General features: G+C 39.8%; 1 protein-coding gene across 1 annotated transcript in view; it reads left to right on the top strand.

The window, feature by feature from the left end:
* Positions 1 to 17,659, top strand: part of LOC124554719 (orphan steroid hormone receptor 2-like) — a 120,578-nt gene that overhangs the window by 14,936 nt on the left and 87,983 nt on the right. The window contains exon 2 of the mRNA XM_047128365.1: positions 3,054 to 3,167. The gene's annotated coding sequence lies outside the window, so the exon portion shown is untranslated. The remainder of the gene's footprint in view (positions 1 to 3,053; positions 3,168 to 17,659) is intronic.

The following is a 17,659-nucleotide window of genomic DNA, read 5'->3' as shown; positions in this document are numbered from 1 at the left end:
TTTTACCGTGTGATATGATTCTCTTGATGCCTATCCGCCTATTGAACGTATGCATCCAGCAAGATAATTCTTCTTTCCATACACAAAGCCCGCATCTCTTGAAAGACAGATGATGTCTGTGATGCTTTAACCATAATTTTTGAGAATTCAAGAAAATGAGCATGCTAATAGAGCAGCCAAAGGTCTCGTGATGAATCTCTGTATAGCAACTTAGAATGGAAAAATTTTCCTGACATGTCTAAGGATAGGGCAATGGCCTGTGTGAACAGTAACATGCATCACAGATTTACTTAGTGTTTTGCATTCAGTCTGTAGCTGCTGATTGAGAAATACTGAATTTACTGAAGGCAAATATAGATTCAACACACAGCCTTTGGTCACATTTCAAAAGGTTTATATGCATCAATCGACAGAATTAAAGCTGCTATAGGGTCAAAGGTAGTCTTATAACATATTAGTAGATGCCTGTATTATTTTGTCCATCCCATGTATTTAGTGCATATAAAAATGACGTTCAAGAAATTCTTGTGAAAGTTGTTGTGAGGGGACCTACTTTTATGACAGGCCAAGTAACTTTTATTGACTACTGCAATGCACTTCAAAGTGATGCAGATGCATGACACTGTCTTTCGGTGTGGTCACCAAATATCTGTCAATAACAGTCAGAACATTCTACCAATAGTTCAAATTTCTTGATGATGGAGATTCGCTTCTCGGTCTTGGAGCTCATCGAGAAATGATGAGTGAACTTAATCATCATTGGAGAATCTCTTTCCTCCAAATGTTCTTTCTACATGCCGAAAAGAGGAAGATTACATGGTGCAAGATCTGAACTTCATGATCAGCATTAACAACCTCTGTGCAGCCTTATGCAAATTGTTAACACCATTTAACTGTGGCTGGGTGTGACATTACATTTGGTCTGTATATTGCCCGACCTCGGGGAAGATCAGTTTGGATTCCGTAGAAATACTGGAACACGTGAGGCAATACTGACCTTACGACTTATCTTAGAAGAAAGATTATGGAAAGGCAAACCTACGTTTCTAGCATTTGTAGACTTAGAGAAAGCTTTTGACAATGTTGACTGGAATACTCTCTTTCAAATTCTAAAGGTGGCAGGGGTAAAATACAGGGAGCGAAAGGCTATTTACAACTTGTACAGAAACCAGATGGCAGTTATAAGAGTTGAGGGACGTGAAAGGGAAGCAGTGGTTGGGAAGGGAGTAAGACAGGGTTGTAGCCTCTCCCCGATGTTATTCAATCTCTATATTGAGCAAGCAGTAAAGGAAACAAAAGAAAAATTTGGAGTAGGTATTAAAATCCATGGAGAAGAAATAAAAACTTTGAGGTTTGCCGATGACATTGTAATTCTGTCAGAGACAGCAAAGGACTTGGAAGAGCAGTTGAACGGAATGGATGGTGTCTTGAAGGGAGGATATAAGATGAACATCAACAAAAGCAAAACGAGGATAATGGAATGTAGTCGAGTTAAGTCGGGTGATGCTGAGGGTATTAGATTAGGAAATGAGACACTTAAAGTAGTAAAGGAGTTTTGCTATTTGGGGAGCAAAATAACTGATGATGGACGAAGTAGAGAGGATATAAAATGTAGACTGGCAATGGCAAGGAAAGCGTTTCTGAAGAAGATAAATTTGTTAACATCGAGTATAGATTTAAGTGTCAGGAAGTTATTTCTGAAAGTATTTGTATGGAGTGTAGCCATGTATGGAAGTGAAACATGGACGGTAAATAGTTTGGACAAGAAGAGAATAGAAGCTTTTGAAATGTGGTGCTACAGAAGAATGCTGAAGATTAGATGGGTAGATCACATAACTAATGATGAAGTATTGAATAGGATTGGGGAGAAGAGAAGTTTGTGGCACAACTTGACAAGAAGAAGGGATCGGTTGGTAGGACATGTTCTGAGGCATCAAGGGATCACCAATTTAGTATTGGAGGGCAGTGTGGAGGGTAAAAATCATAGGGGGAGACCAAGAGATGAATACACTAAGCAGATTCAGAAGGATGTAGGTTGCAGTAGGTACTGGGAGATGAAGAAGCTTGCACAGGATAGAGTAGCATGGAGAGCTGCATCAAACCAGTCTCAGGACTGAAGACCACAACAACAACAACAACATTGCCAGAATTTCAAGATTAATCTTTCTGGACAGTTTGCCCACAAGAATCGTACTGTCCTGCATACTCCAGCTTTGGAGTAAGTTCCAGTTGCCGTGTCATTTCAGTTGCACATGTTCTTGCACCTGTTACCCATATTGCCATAGAACTGTTTTTGCAAGAAACCCACAACCTTCACCCTCTTCCAACACTGCACTACTCTTACTACACAACAGTCATAGTGTGTGATGGACTGTGTTACTTTCTGAAGTCCTTACATAAAAGTTAATATCTCACATGAAGAGCTGCTTCTGAATTTGAGGATATGCGTGGGCTCAGAAGGCTCTGAATCTATTAGTTTCTTGCTCATGCATGCTGCACAAGTATTAAGATTGATAAGTTTTGGGAAACACCAAGGAATCTTTTTCTCCTAATTGTTGTGTGTGAGGAAGGAAGCAAGGAAGGAATAAAAATAATGTTTGTGGTTTCCCAGTGTAGTGTAAAGGAAAGGTTTGAGCAGTTTAATTACTGGGGATCCACCTTTGATTAAATTAACACTTCAGCTTTGTTTGACACAATCATAAGACATTAACAGGTATTGGCTTCTACTAGCCACCATCAGAACTAAAAGAACAGGGGGGGGGGGGGGGGGCGAGAGAGAGAGAGGGATTGATTCTAGTAAATTTTGCCACATCTACATATAAAGCAATAAGTAAATGATATGTTACTTGTTTCACACCCATAAAATGAAAGCAGCAAATGGTGATCACAAAATGTAATGCATTGTCATTAGAAATTGTGCTGTATCTAATATTTAAAATAAGTAAACTATGTTTTGTTGTTATTAGTAGCCAATCACAAAGTACAATTGGACAAAATTAGTTTGTTTGCTGTGTGTGCATATTGTGTAATTGGTTTGAATTTGTTTTTAGCAGGACCTGAAATGAAAATACTGGAAATTATGAAAGTTACAAAATGCTGATCAACCAACTGCTTACAGAAGCAAATTTCTTCTCTGCAGCTGTCTTCTCCTTCCCAAAATCACTGTGGTAAGTCTTACCAATTTGTTTTAGATTTATACAGTTTGCATTAATATTTCTGGGTGCACTTGACAACACAAAAATGGCCAGAGCTGAAATTGCAACTACTTGCCATATTTCACAGGAATTAATCACATTAGAGTGTGCCTGTGAAAGTGAAGAACACTTGTAATTGTGTCTGTAATTGAAGGATTAACATTTTCGTGACACTCAACATATGGAAGTGCCTCCTAAAAATTGTGCATTGTCATTCATAGGATTACAGATCTGTGCAATGTGCTTGATGTCACTGGTGGAATCAAGGTTATTACATTGGTAAGAAATACCTATATGTTGCAGTAGTTACTGTAATGTTTTGGTAGCATGGTGGCGTAGTTGACAAGCTGTGATGATTTGCTTTGAATCCCACTTATTTGTCTTACTCTGTTGATCTTTAGTAAACACTAAAAAAACAGAATGAATAGTTCTCTGCCCAGACAGTGGAAAGGCCAGGATGGAATGACAGTATCATTCAAAGGACCGGCTGCTACTCACCGTATAGAGGAGACCATGAGTCGCAGAAAGGCACAATGAAAAGATTGCTATACATTTTAGCTTACAGCCAAAAGGCCTTCTTCTGAAGGAGAAAATACACACACACACACACACACACACACACACACACACACACACACTGACCACCAGCCTATTGCCCACAAGGTGTATACGCCCTGGAACATCCTGGAAATCTGGGAAAAACTAAGGAATTTTTTTCATCCGGGAGAAACTGGGAAAAACACGGGAATTTTTTAGAATTCTAGGAGTTTTCCAGCGTTACAGTTTTCAATTAAATGTTTGTAATTTTGACTGCTAACAACTGATAGTCTAACAAAGAATATTATTGTATCCCACTACTGCAGAATTACACTGTAGCAATAAAGCATAAACGAGAGAAAAAAAGTAAAACTTAAGTTTCAAAGCGAATGTGCCATTTACAACATAACACACTGCACACATAAGCGTCTGCCAACAGCAAAATGTGCTAAAGGCATTAGGAGAAAGACTATGCAATACTTCATAACAGCAAATTGCTTGTGATGAGAGTGATGTCATGTTTGTTTAGATTAGCTTCATTAGAGCAGTTGCCAGTGGGCTCATGCGTGTGCACAGTTGAGCCACGTATGAACAATGCAGTCTCCCACTTCTGGGTACGTGAGGTGCGGCTGTTGGCTGTAGCCTCGGTAGCAAGCAGGCAGATGCTACCTGGAAAAATTTTTCTGGCACTCTTTTTTTACATTTAGTGATTTTGCTATTTGCTCTTTGTTTTACGTATCTCACATCAAATGAAATCAAAACGGATTTCTGTGGCTGGGAGCCATTGGTCGAATTAAAATACATTCACATAATTATGGAACGCTAAAATATGTTATTAGTTTCAGTTTTTTTGTTTTATTTTGTTTCCAGGTTTTTAACAGGCAGCCATTGATCACCTTGCAGAGCGATGAAGTTATTTTTGTCTGTTTGTTAAAGAAACTAGAGTGTTATTAATCTTTTCCACTTAGGCAGTCAATTTATTTGAAATTAAATGTTTCATTCCAGAATGTTGACTAGTTTCAACTATTTACTGGACTTCAAGCACATTTTTTCATCTTCTGGCACTATGGCATTATGCCATAATAAAGAACTAAACATGTGATAATGCAGTACTGGTACCCCAAGAAAATTTACATCCCCAAAACCACAGTGAGAACATTAATATCAAGTTGGGGCCTACTTCATTGTGAATTGGCTTTCAGTGGCAACAGCTGAAACTAACCTGTTTCTAATAGCTCGCGGGGAAAATATTGCGAATGGTCATTTGAAAAGCATCACTTTCAATGTAAATTTCCTTTTACGCAAGATGAATGATGTTGCGTATGAGAATGTACGATGATTTTCTTAAATCACATAGTATGTGACTCTCATTTAAAACTTAACACTGTGAGGACCAGCCACTTAGAAGAATTTTGAGCCCAGAAGACCAGGCATTTATGTCATTATTTAAAATTTTACTGGCATATTTGTGTGATGTGTCTTAAAGTGTGCTTAACTTTTCTGGGGCTAATTGATCTTAGAGACCAGTAGTGTATATGAAAGTGTAGCTTTTCTTGTAGCCACACATGTACTTTAATTTAAACTAATAACTTTTCCTACTCGTGTGTTTGCACTGCATAATAGTGATCTTTATGTTGACTGACTACATCACATGTTCTATGTTCTGAATATCTGCTTTCATTGGCTGGCGAGATCATGTCATATGAGCTATGATTGACTTACAAAAGCGCTTTGCAGTCTCGATTTCAATGCTTTGGAAACTAACATGCTGTGTTTGGTGGAATTAGAATTTATACTTTTGTAATATGAAAGCATGCAGCATACTTGTTGCTGAACATCAAATTAACCCCCTCCCCCGCTTTCGGTTGTTTACTAATGTGCCGGAAAGTTAAAGCCGATGCATAAAACCATAACCCTTCTTCAAAGGATTGATAAGTTTTACAGTTCCAAGATAAAATATACTGTCACTTAACATGGAAAAAGTGTATTTTCATCTGGGAGAAAGTGTATTTTTAACCGGAAAATCCAGCAGTCTTTTTTTCCCTTATCCACATATACATCCTGTACCCAGAACCTGCCCTCCTCTATAACATACACTCCTGGAAATGGAAAAAAGAACACATTGACACCGGTGTGTCAGACCCACCATACTTGCTCCGGACACTGCGAGAGGGCTGTACAAGCAATGATCACACGCACGGCACAGCGGACACACCAGGAACCGCGGTGTTGGCCGTCGAATGGCGCTAGCTGCGCAGCATTTGTGCACCGCCGCCGTCAGTGTCAGCCAGTTTGCCGTGGCATACGGAGCTCCATCGCAGTCTTTAACACTGGTAGCATACCGCGACAGCGTGGACGTGAACCGTATGTGCAGTTGACGGACTTTGAGCGAGGGCGTATAGTGGGCATGCGGGAGGCCGGGTGGACGTACTGCTGAATTGCTCAACACGTGGGGCGTGAGGTCTCCACAGTATATCAATGTTGTCGCCAGTGGTCGGCGGAAGGTGCACGTGCCCGTCGACCTGGGACCGGACCGCAGCGACGCACGGATGCACGCCAAGACCGTAGGATCCTACGCAGTGCCGTAGGGGACCGCACCGCCACTTCCCAGCAAATTAGGGACACTGTTGCTCCTGGGGTATCGGCGAGGACCATTCGCAACCGTCTCCATGAAGCTGGGCTACGGTCCCGCACACCGTTAGGCCGTCTTCCGCTCACGCCCCAACATCGTGCAGCCTGCCTCCAGTGGTGTCGCAACAGGCGTGAATGGAGGGACGAATGGAGACGTGTCGTCTTCAGCGATGAGAGTCGCTTCTGCCTTGGTGCCAATGATGGTCGTATGCGTGTTTGGCGCCGTGCAGGTGAGCGCCACAATCAGGACTGCATACGACCGAGGCACACAGGGCCAACACCCGGCATCATGGTGTGGGAAGCGATCTCCTACACTGGCCGTACACCACTGGAGATCGTCGAGGGGACACTGAATAGTGCACGGTACATCCAAACCGTCATCGAACCCATCGTTCTACCATTCCTAGACCGGCAAGGGAACTTGCTGTTCCAACAGGACAGTGCACGTCCGCATGTATCCCGTGCCACCCAACGTGCTCTAGAAGGTGTAAGTCAACTACCCTGGCCAGCAAGATCTCCGGATCTGTCCCCCATTGAGCATGTTTGGGACTGGATGAAGCGTCGTCTCACGCGGTCTGCATGTCCAGCACGAACGCTGGTCCAACTGAGGCGCCAGGTGGAAATGGCATGGCAAGCCATTCCACAGGACTACATCCAGCATCTCTACGATCGTCTCCATGGGAGAATAGCAGCCTGCATTGCTGCAAAAGGTGGATATACACTGTACTAGTGCCGACATTGTGCATGCTCTGTTGCCTGTGTCTATGTGCCTGTGGTTCTGTCAGTGTGATCATGTGATGTATCTGACCCCAGGAATGTGTCAATAAAGTTTCCCCTTCCTGGGACAATGAATTCACGGTGTTCTTATTTCAATTTCCAGGAGTGTATACCATTTCCTCCACTGACTTTACACAGTTCGTGTTCTTCGGCCATGTGGTACCCTGCTCGTGATTGTTGATGCCACCTCCCTCTACACAAACATCCCCAGTGCCGAAGGCCTTGTCACTACAGAACACTACCTTTCCCAATGCTCGACTGACTCCAGAACTACAGCCTCCTTTCTGGTTACCGTGACAAACTCCTTATCCACAATTACTTCTCCTTTGAAGGCAATGTCTGCAAACAAAACTGTGGTATAGCAATGGGCACCTGTATGATACCATCCTATGCTAACCTATCTATAGGCAACCTAGAGGAATCCGTCCTAACCACCCACAATCCCAAACCCCTCACCTGGTTCAGATTTAGTGATGGCATCTTAATGATCTGGAAGTACACTAATTTTTCATTTAAACCTAAGTTACACAGAGAGGCATTTTATTGCAACTAAGGAAAATTGTATTTCAGTAAGGTGGAGTAGTTTACCACACTTGCCACACCTATCTGGGTGTTAGGTAGGAAATTTTAGTTTGTGGTACACGCTATAGGGTTGTGAGGTGATATTTGTACTGTTAAATGTAGTTTTGCTGTTTCTTAGAAATGACTCCATGCCGTTTCTGGAGAGCAGTTCAGAAAATGGATGTGATGATGGTGATTTTTTTCATCCTGAAGGAAGATCCTGCAGCAGAATAATGTTTGTCGTAGCCACATAATTGCTGAGTAAAGGCAGGACAATAATAGTTTCATTAAAAAGTCTGTTACACATACTTTGATATAAGGCTTGGTGTTAAAGTCAAAAGCTGGACACCGCAACAAGGTATGTTGTACATGTGTTGAGCAACTGAAGCTATGAAAAAATGGGATGAGGAAATGAATGCCTTTTGCAATGCCCATGATTTGGAGGGAGCCACAAAATCGTGTATATGATTGTTATTGTTACATGGTCAACATTGAATGCCATAATGCAGAAAATAAGGATATAAAACATCCTAATATTTCTTGAGCCTTACAAGAAGTTACACACAGTCAGTCTCTCCCTTTTCCTGTGCTGTTACTGGAGAGTAGTTCAGAAAATGAACGTGATGATGGTGATGATTTCAACTTGCAGGAAGATCCTGGAGCAGAATCATTTAGTCAAAACAAACTAACTGATCTAATTTGTGACTTGAATCTGGCAAAAGATGTCACTAAATTGCTTTGATCAAGACTGAAAGCAAAAGTCTTATACTACCCAGTTTATTGTTCTCTTGATACACAGGGTGTATATGACCCGGGATATTCGGAAAAAAAACGGGAATTTTTTCATTCGGGAGAAAACCGGAAGAAACCGGGAATTTTTTAGAATTCCAGGAATTTTTCATTGTTTCAGTTTTCAGTTAAATTTTTGTAATTTGGACTGGTAAGAACTGATACTCTTACAAAGGATATTACTGTATCCTGCTACTGCAGAATAATACTTCAACAGTGAAACATAAATGAGAGAAAAAAAAACGAAAATAACTTAAATTGCAAAGGAAATGCACCATATACCATGATGACACACTGTGCTCATGCAAGCGTCTGCCAGCAGTAAAATGTGTCAAAGGCTTTAGGAAGACTATCCATGCTTCATAACAACAAATTGCCTCTGATGAGGGTGAAGTCACAACTGTTCACATTAGATTCATTTTAGCAGTTACGAGCGGGCTCATGCACATGCGCGGTTGAGTCGCGTTGGAGCAGTAGTTTCTCCCGCTTCTGGCTACAGGAATGTAGCTGTTGGCTGTGCAAGCAGTCGCAGCAAGCTGCTAGATGCTACCGGGAAAAGTGGGCGCCAAATTCATGTTCTTGAGCAAAAAAAAATTTGTTCACAAAGCGCCTAGCAACCAGCGCACATTGGTCTATCGTTCAATCATATGATTTTGAAATGCGTCCCTGTTGGTTTCTGAACATTTTTGTACACATTTTAAGTTGATTTCTGAATGAATCATAAGTTGATTTTTGAATGCATGCATAGTGTACGTGTTGTCTCTGTCATAAGAATCCTCGTCGCATCTAGAAATAAACTTTCCGCAGACTGAAAGGGATGGGGCTATACGAGCTGAGCAGAGTAAAGCCGAACGGATGAATGCCAATTGCTGTTTGATTATGTCGGTGATTAGGTTTGTGAGTGATCAGCGTTGTTATAACTACTAGCGAAAAATATCATAGATCTGGGGCTCATGCGCAGAACAGTCTGAGTTATAGTGGGTAGTCTCCGCGTGACCCATGTTTACATTTAGTGATTTTGCTGTTTCCCCTTCGTTTACTCTCACATCAAATGAAAACAAAACAAAACGGATATCTGTGGCCAGGAATTATCAAGTGAATTAAAATACATTCACATAATTACGGAATGCTAAAATATGTTATTAGTTTCAGATTTTATTTTATTTCCACCTTTCTGACATTCAAGCATTAATCGCCTTGCAGAACAAGGGAGTTATTTTTGTCTGTTCGCTAAAGAAATTTGACTCTTATTAACCTTTTCCTCCATGGCAGTCAATGTATTTGAAACGAAATGTTTAATTCCACAGTACTGGCTACTTTCAACTGTGCGCTGCATGTCAAGTGCATGTTTTCTTCTTCTAGCACGTATGGCATTATGCCATAATAAAGAACCAGATACAGTACTGGAGCTCCAAGAAAATTTACATCCCGAAAATCACACTGAAAAGCTTAATATCAGGTCGAGGTCTACTTCATTGGGAATCTGGACATATGAATGTGCACTTTAAATGTGCACATTTTAGTATGGTTCACGAAATTGCGATTCTGTTGGAGTTCCCTCTGATGTGTGGTCTTTAAATATTGTACACGTACGTATATACGGGCTTCTTACGTCATGGTAGCTGCGCAAGCACGGTGTCGTCTGTTATCTGCGCTCGATGGCAACTGCTGAAACGAACGTATTTCTAACAGGTCGCGGGAAAATATTGCGAATGGTGGTTTGAAAAGCATTACTTTCAAAATAAATATCCTTTTACTTAAGTTGAAGTATGTGCGAGAATGTACCATGAATTTCTTAACTCACAGAGTGTTTGACTCTCATTTAAGAATCAACTCTTTGATGACGAGCCATTTAGAAGAATTTTGAACCCTGAAGATCAGACATTTATGCCAACATTAAAAATTTTACTTTCATATATCTTATAGTGTAACACGCGCAGAAAAGATCAACATTATATGCGAAAGCTCAGCTCCTCTTGCAACTTATTAACCTTAGAGAGCAATATTATGTGTGGAAGCTTTGCTTTTCTTGTAGCAACACTATTTATGTTAATTTAAACTATTAACTTTTCCTGTTTGTGTGTTCGTGCTACTTAACAGTGATGTTGCTGTTAGCTGACCACATCACGTGTCCTATGCTCTGAATATCCGCTATCGTCGGCTGGCGAGATCACGTGACATGAGCTATGACTGGCTTACAAAAGTGCATCGCAATCTCTATTTCAATGATTCGGAAAGTAACGTGCAGTGTTTGTTGGAATTCCAATGTATACTTTTGTAATACCAAAATATGCAGTGTACATGTTGCTGCACATCAAAGATATTTCCAAACCATGTCTTTTTCACTGAGTTTCGTTTTCTAATGTGCCAGGATATTCTATGCCTTTGTATAAAACCATAACCCTTCAAAGAATTGATAAGTTTTGCTGTTCCGATGGAAAATATACTGTTACTTAAGACGATAAGTGTGTTTTCACCTGGGAGAAAGTGTGTTTTTAACCAGGAAATCCTGGAATTTTTCTTCCTTGTCTGCGTATACACCCTGGTACAGGAACAAAGTAAAGGAATAAAGAAAATTCTTTAAAGAAAAAGATAATATGTTGTGATACTGAGGGTTTATTAACATTCTTGGACAATATGTGGGGATATGAAAGTAGTTGGGATATTATTCCATCAACAATCTAGCTACACAAAAATGACTTGTTTCATTTGAGTGTGGGACGGCAGAGCCAAAGATAAGCTTTGGAAGGTAATTAACGGGTGTGAAAGAAGAACCCTGTAACCTAGTTCTCAGAATATAATAAAAAGTGTGTTACAAGAGAAAAAGAAGGGATCTTTGTCGGGGCTGCAGATAAAAAATTTAAAGGTAGACAAATTTTTGAAAGTACCCAGTGGAAAAATGGGCTTGGATTTTGTTTAAGAAGTACTGGACAACTTTTTAGGCAACAACAAGCATCCAAAAAATTATAAAACCATAGTTGAAACAATGTTGGTTGGTTTGGGGAGTAAAGGGACTAAACGGCAGGGTCATCAGTACTTTCAAAACAGTGTTGCAGAGTTTCGTGAAATTAAGATACAGTCGCCCCCCCCCCCCCCCCCCCCCACCCACCCACCCACCCACCCACCCACCCCTCTGAACTTTGGCAATGTAAGAGAAGGACAAGGAGGAAGATTCCACCAGGACATAAAGGAGATGGAAAAGAGATAGCAGACAAGGTGGAATACAGAAATGATGACTGCTATTGTTTTTGTTTCTTTTAATTTTTTTTATTTAATTTTTTTTTTTTAATGCCAAATAGAGATGACACAGGTAAAAGGAGACAATCAGAGAAGAGGAAGTTTCTCATCATGTCTGACAGAACTTGATACAGTGAAAGTAAAGAAAGGAAGTTGAATTGTCATACACGTGTTGTAATTTAGAAATAATTATTAAAATTTTGAAATGAACATATACCTTTTGTCTAATCTTATGCAGTGTGTATTGATTCTGTACGAGGCTACAAAATAAATATTTTTAATGTAAGTAAAGGAAAAAAATCTAATGTCATACAGAAATCTGATGTACAGAATCAGATGTGTAATTAGACTGAAAAATACTTTAAATATCACCTTAAAGTTATAAAACATCTCTCCAAAAGTTCTAAAATGCAGTGTAGTGTTAGTGTTCGTGTATATGACAGATCAATTGTACCATATCAGTGGGCTGTTGGCAGGAGAGTTTCTAGATTGCTGCCAGTTTTATCATCTGTGACATGAGAAGTGACCTCCTTTTGTTGAATACAACCTCGAACCTTCTCTGAGAAGAAAAAAAGAATTAAAAGAAAGTTTACCACAGTTGTGTAATTTCAGCCAATTTTTGATGTGACATGTACATTGACTTTCTCAGAATTCAAGTGCAAGAATCTGCATAAGCTACCAAGACTGCAGGCTATGGCAATTTAAGGGAAAACTCTGTACCATACACGGTCGATTGTCACATGTGCTGGTGGTGGTATAGTTAGTAATAAAATGTATACTATATAAACACGTGTCCGATATTCGTGGACAATCAGTCTGAATTTTTTTAATGTCATTTCACCTATATGCTATAAATATGTGTGTATAAGGGTCAGTAATAATTTTTCACTTTCTACATACCAAAAATTGTTAAATTCTGCCTAGTCGTCAAATATGGGGTGTCTAGGAAACCTGCTTTTTCGGATTGCTAGACAACATTTAAACACGTCATATTAATGAGTTTTACTACAAAATGAAATTTACAGATACTTAACTTTGTGTTACACAGATGTGTTGCAAGCAAAGGGCGACATGCAAAATAAGCAAGGTTCTTCTGTTCAAACAACTCTAATAAAAGCGAAGTAATAGAGTTGACGCTTCTATTCAGGTCGCTGGCCTTTGAAGCTTCTCTTCGATTGGGCCCTGATCAGTCGGGCACAGCGTTTATGTCCTCTTCGCATAGAGGCCGCTGCTGTCGGGGGGGGAATCCTGGAGAGGGGTCGGTCAGCATGCTATTGGCTGACCTCTTCTCACAGCCACCTCTTTTCCCTCATTCTCAACTGCCGTGCAGACACTTTGACTTTATGCCATAACAAAAAATAACAATTCCATCCCCAAATATTTTTGTAACAGTTTTTGGCACCTGTCTGTTTTTGAACACCTCATTGCACGTAGATCCCGGAGGACCTTCCTTCCAGGTATCAAGTGCCAGTTGCCACCCAAACATTTTGTCACAGCAAAGACTGCTTACAGTCTACAATGTCAAATACTGTGTATCTCGTTGGTGACTACAAAACTCTTCTATGTTTTTTCATGAGGAACATCAATGATTAATTGAATGAATACTGTGCATCACGTGTTTAATCAGACAGATTGTCCACTTTTGAGATTCCTTTATGTTAAGCGAAAATGATACAATAAATATTTAACAAGATTTTTATCTGGAATTGCCTTATTTCTTAAATTATGTAATGGAAAAGAGTGTGAAATGGGAAATTTAGTCGTTTGCCTTAGTCATGTAAGATGAAAACTGCAATGTTCCTCAGTGGAACACGGCAGTATATAATGAGATGTTGTGATTAAAATTTATTTGTGAAATATAATACATTATGCACTTACAAATATTAGCTAATGACAGATACATTTTTTATGTCAATAAGGGCTGCCCACACGCTCTCTGTTGTGAATGTGATGATGAGAGTAGACTTATAAAGAAAAACTAGCTAATGAATTATCTGTTGTTATGCAGTAATAAGTAAAATTGGGCCTTTCAAAAACTAAACTGAAAACAATTAAGGCTAATACAGATGTGAACATGTGCATGATTCTACATTTTCAACATTTTTACCTTCAGATCTACCAGAGGGAAGTGATGCTAATTAGTCTGTTCATTGCTTCCATAATTTTTCCCCTTGATAATTGGCTCCTTATTGATGAAGATCAGCTAAAATATGTGCCATTAACAGACCATTCTAAGATTTTGAGGGATTTTTTTTTGTTCCCTAAGGAGATACCTATGATAACTTCTGCAGGGGGCTATGGATATGCTCTTACAACTGTTAGCATAGTTTTGACATAGCATTATTGTAGGGCATGTTTGGAAACTCTGTGACAGTCCAGCTGTTTTGAGATGTTGCACTGAATTATGCTGCTAAATTCACTTAATACTCCCCTATCACCTCTGTTCATCCACCATCACATGGCAATTTTCTATCACATTGGTTTCAACTACTGCAGTAAACACATGTACCACAACACGGTGTGCTTGACCTAGACACTGAGGGTATGTCACTGAATTCTCACTTTTTTGGAACTTTCCACTCCACTCATACACTTATTGCATTGATAGACATGCATCGCCATACTGGACATTCATTCACCAGTTGATTTCCACTGGTTCCGTACTTTCACTGCTCAGAAAACATGTGACAGAGCACTGTTATCCCTTCGTGCATGTCGCAAGTGCGGCAACCATTTTGAACAGGTATTGTGGCCACAATTCGCATGTCTGTAGTATGCTGCCGCCAGTAGGGCATTCTGTACACAGGGTATATATGGCCCGGGAAATCCGGGAAAAACCTGGGAACTTTTTCATCCAGGAAAAACACAGGAATATTTCAGAATTCCGGGAATTTTTCATTGTTTTAACTTTCAGTTAAATTTTTGTAATTTTGACTGGTAAGAATTGATTCTCTAGCAAAGAATGTTACTGTATCCTGCTGTTGGAGAATGATACTGCAGTAATAAAATATAAACGAGAGGGAAAAAATAAAACTTAAGTGGCAATGGAAATGCACGATTTACAACAACAAAACACCGCGCACGCACAAGCTTCTGCTATCAGCAAAAATATGTCAAAGGCCTTAGGGCGAAGACTATGTAATACTTCATAACAATAAACTGCTTTCTATGAGTTTAACATCACAACTGTTTACATTAGGTTAGTTCGACCAGTTGCCAGCGGGCTCTTACACATGCACAGTTGACTCGTGTATGAGCAGTACCTTCTCTCATTGTATCAGCAGTAGCAGCAAGCAACCAGATGCTAATGAGAAAAATTTTTCTCACGTGCCCTTTTTGCCAGATTCGATCATGCGCAGAGTTGTCTGAGTTGTGGGGAGAGGGTTAGTCTCTACCTGACCCCTGTTTGCGTTAAGTGATTTCGCGGTTTCCTCTTTGCTTACAGCTCCCACGTCAAATGAAAATAAAACGGATTTCTGCGGCCGTGAGCTATCAAGTGAATTATAATTCATTCGCATGAGTACAGAGGGGAAAAAAAATTATTAGTTTCAGTGTTCTCCTTTTGTTTTATTTGCAAGTTATTCGCAGTCAGTCATTAATCGCCTTGCAGAACAGTGAAGTTAGTTTTGTCAGTTTGCTAAAGAAATTTGGCTTTATTACTCTTTCTGCTGAGGCAATCAATTTATTTGAAGTGAAGTGTTGCATTCCACCGTACTGGCTAGTTCCAACTTTTCGCTGAATTTCAAGTGCACGTTTTCATCTTCTGCCATGTATGGCATTATGCCATAATAAAGAACCAAATATGAGATAGTACAGTACTGGTACTCCAAGAAATTTACATCCCAAAAACCACACTGAAAAGCTTAATATCAGATGGGACCTACTTTGTTGTGAATCTGGAAAAAACCAATGTGCACTTCAAGCCGAATTATGAATTTTAGTATGGTTTACAAAATTCCGATGCTTTTGGAGGATCCACTGATGTCCTGTTTCTTTTATGGCGTAATGTAAGTTCTCATAGTGCTTTATACATACGAACTTGCAGGCTTCCTACGGTAGTGCAGCTGCGCACGCGCAATAATGCCTGTTCTCTGGTGCTCTCTGGCAACTGCAATATCGAACCTATTTCTAACAGTCTCAGGGTAGTATTGTGAACGGTGGTTCGAAAAGTGTTACTTTCAAAGTAAATTTCTTTTTACACAAGTTGAATTATGTTACGTGTGAGAAAGTGGGATGAATTTCTTAAGTCACAGAGTGCTTAAAACTGAACACTTTGAGGACCAGCTACTTCAAGAATTTTGAGCCTAGAAGACCAAACATTTATGACATTATTTTAAATTTACTGGCACATTTGTGTGATTATCTTAAAGTACAACATACACAAAAAAAGATCAATATTACATGTGAAAACTGAGCTTCTCTTGTAGCTTATTAATCTTTGAGACCAATATTATCTGTGAAAGCTTAGCTTTTCTTGTGGGCATACTATGTATAGTAATGTAACAATGATCTTGCTATTGGCGGACTATAACACATGTCCTATGCTCTGAATATCTGCTGTCATCGGCGGGCGAGGCCATGTGGCATGAGATATGACTATCTTACAAAAGGGCATCGCAGTCTAGATTTCAACGCTCCGGAAACTAACGTGCTGTGTTTGGTGCAATTTGAATTTAATCTTTTGTAATACGAAAATATGCAGCGTATATGTTGCTGCACATCAAAGGTCTTTCCAAAATGCTTCTCCCTTTTTTCATCAAAAGTCTTCAAAACTTCTCTCTCTCTCTCCTCTCCCCCCCCCCCCCTTTTTTGTTTTTGAGGGGGGGAGCGGGAGGGGAGGGGGGGAGGGGGGAGTTCAACGCCAGCGTATAAAATGTTAACCATTCTAAGGATTCGTAAGTTTTACAGTTCCAAAGGAAAAATGTACGGAAAACCTACTGTCACTTAGTGCCGAAAAAGTGTATTTTCGCTTGGGAAAATGTATATTTTTTAAACGGGATATCCGAGAATAATCCTGGAATCTTTTTTCCTTGTCCACGTATACACCCTGGTACATCATTGGTAAGAATACTGCCAACTTACAGAACATCGTGTGAAATGTCAGTTTTTAATTAAACTTTTGAGGTTTTCATTTATCTCCCCCTTGTACATGTAAGGTATGATTGTTCTTAACTTCAGTATTGTGCATCATATGCCTTATAGTGTTTATGCCAGTGATAGAGTTCTCCATGCACTATTATTTTCTGTACGTTACTGGTACCACTGTTGTTACATCACACAAAGCCTGCACTATATGTCAATTCACAACTTGCTGGTGGGCTCCTTCATTTGTTTTTAATCCAGCTGCAAATGGTCATTATAAAATTCAGTAATACAGTCATAAGAAAATGTCACTGTATGTGCTGCTGCTGCTGCTGTGCAAGTTAAATCAGCCATTGATAAAGTTTTAACTTTCTGGTAGGCAATGACACGCTTAATTTACTGTTATTGCAATATTATTATTTTGCAGAATTCAGAGCCATGCCATATGGTTGGGCTAACAGCTAAAGTAGTTTTATCATATCTTCTGCTGGAAGTGGCTCTCTGTGATTTTCAGTGAAAAATCTTGTCACATTTGCTGGGAGAAATTAACTACAGTATAACCCTCTTTTGCGTTCCCGGAATTAACATTTTCTTGCCGTTTAGGACATTTTTCTATCAGTCCCGTCAAATTTCCTGTGCCCCTGATGGTAATTTGCACCTGATTTTGTGTTACCATATTCATCATTTTCCTGCGATTTACATTTACAAAAAAATGTTTGTGGAGAAAAAAATGTTGTAGGGTGTCCAGTAGTGTTTACAAATAGTACGTGGTTAATTTTCTTGACACCAGGACACTCTACTCAGCGGATTTGAACTGGTAAATATCTAAAAGTTGGAACAATTCGTGCCAT

This window comes from Schistocerca americana, chromosome X (genome assembly GCF_021461395.2).
Source record: "Schistocerca americana isolate TAMUIC-IGC-003095 chromosome X, iqSchAmer2.1, whole genome shotgun sequence".
Taxonomy (NCBI): Eukaryota; Metazoa; Arthropoda; class Insecta; order Orthoptera; family Acrididae; genus Schistocerca; species Schistocerca americana.
This window is presented reverse-complemented; position numbering and strand designations above follow the sequence as displayed.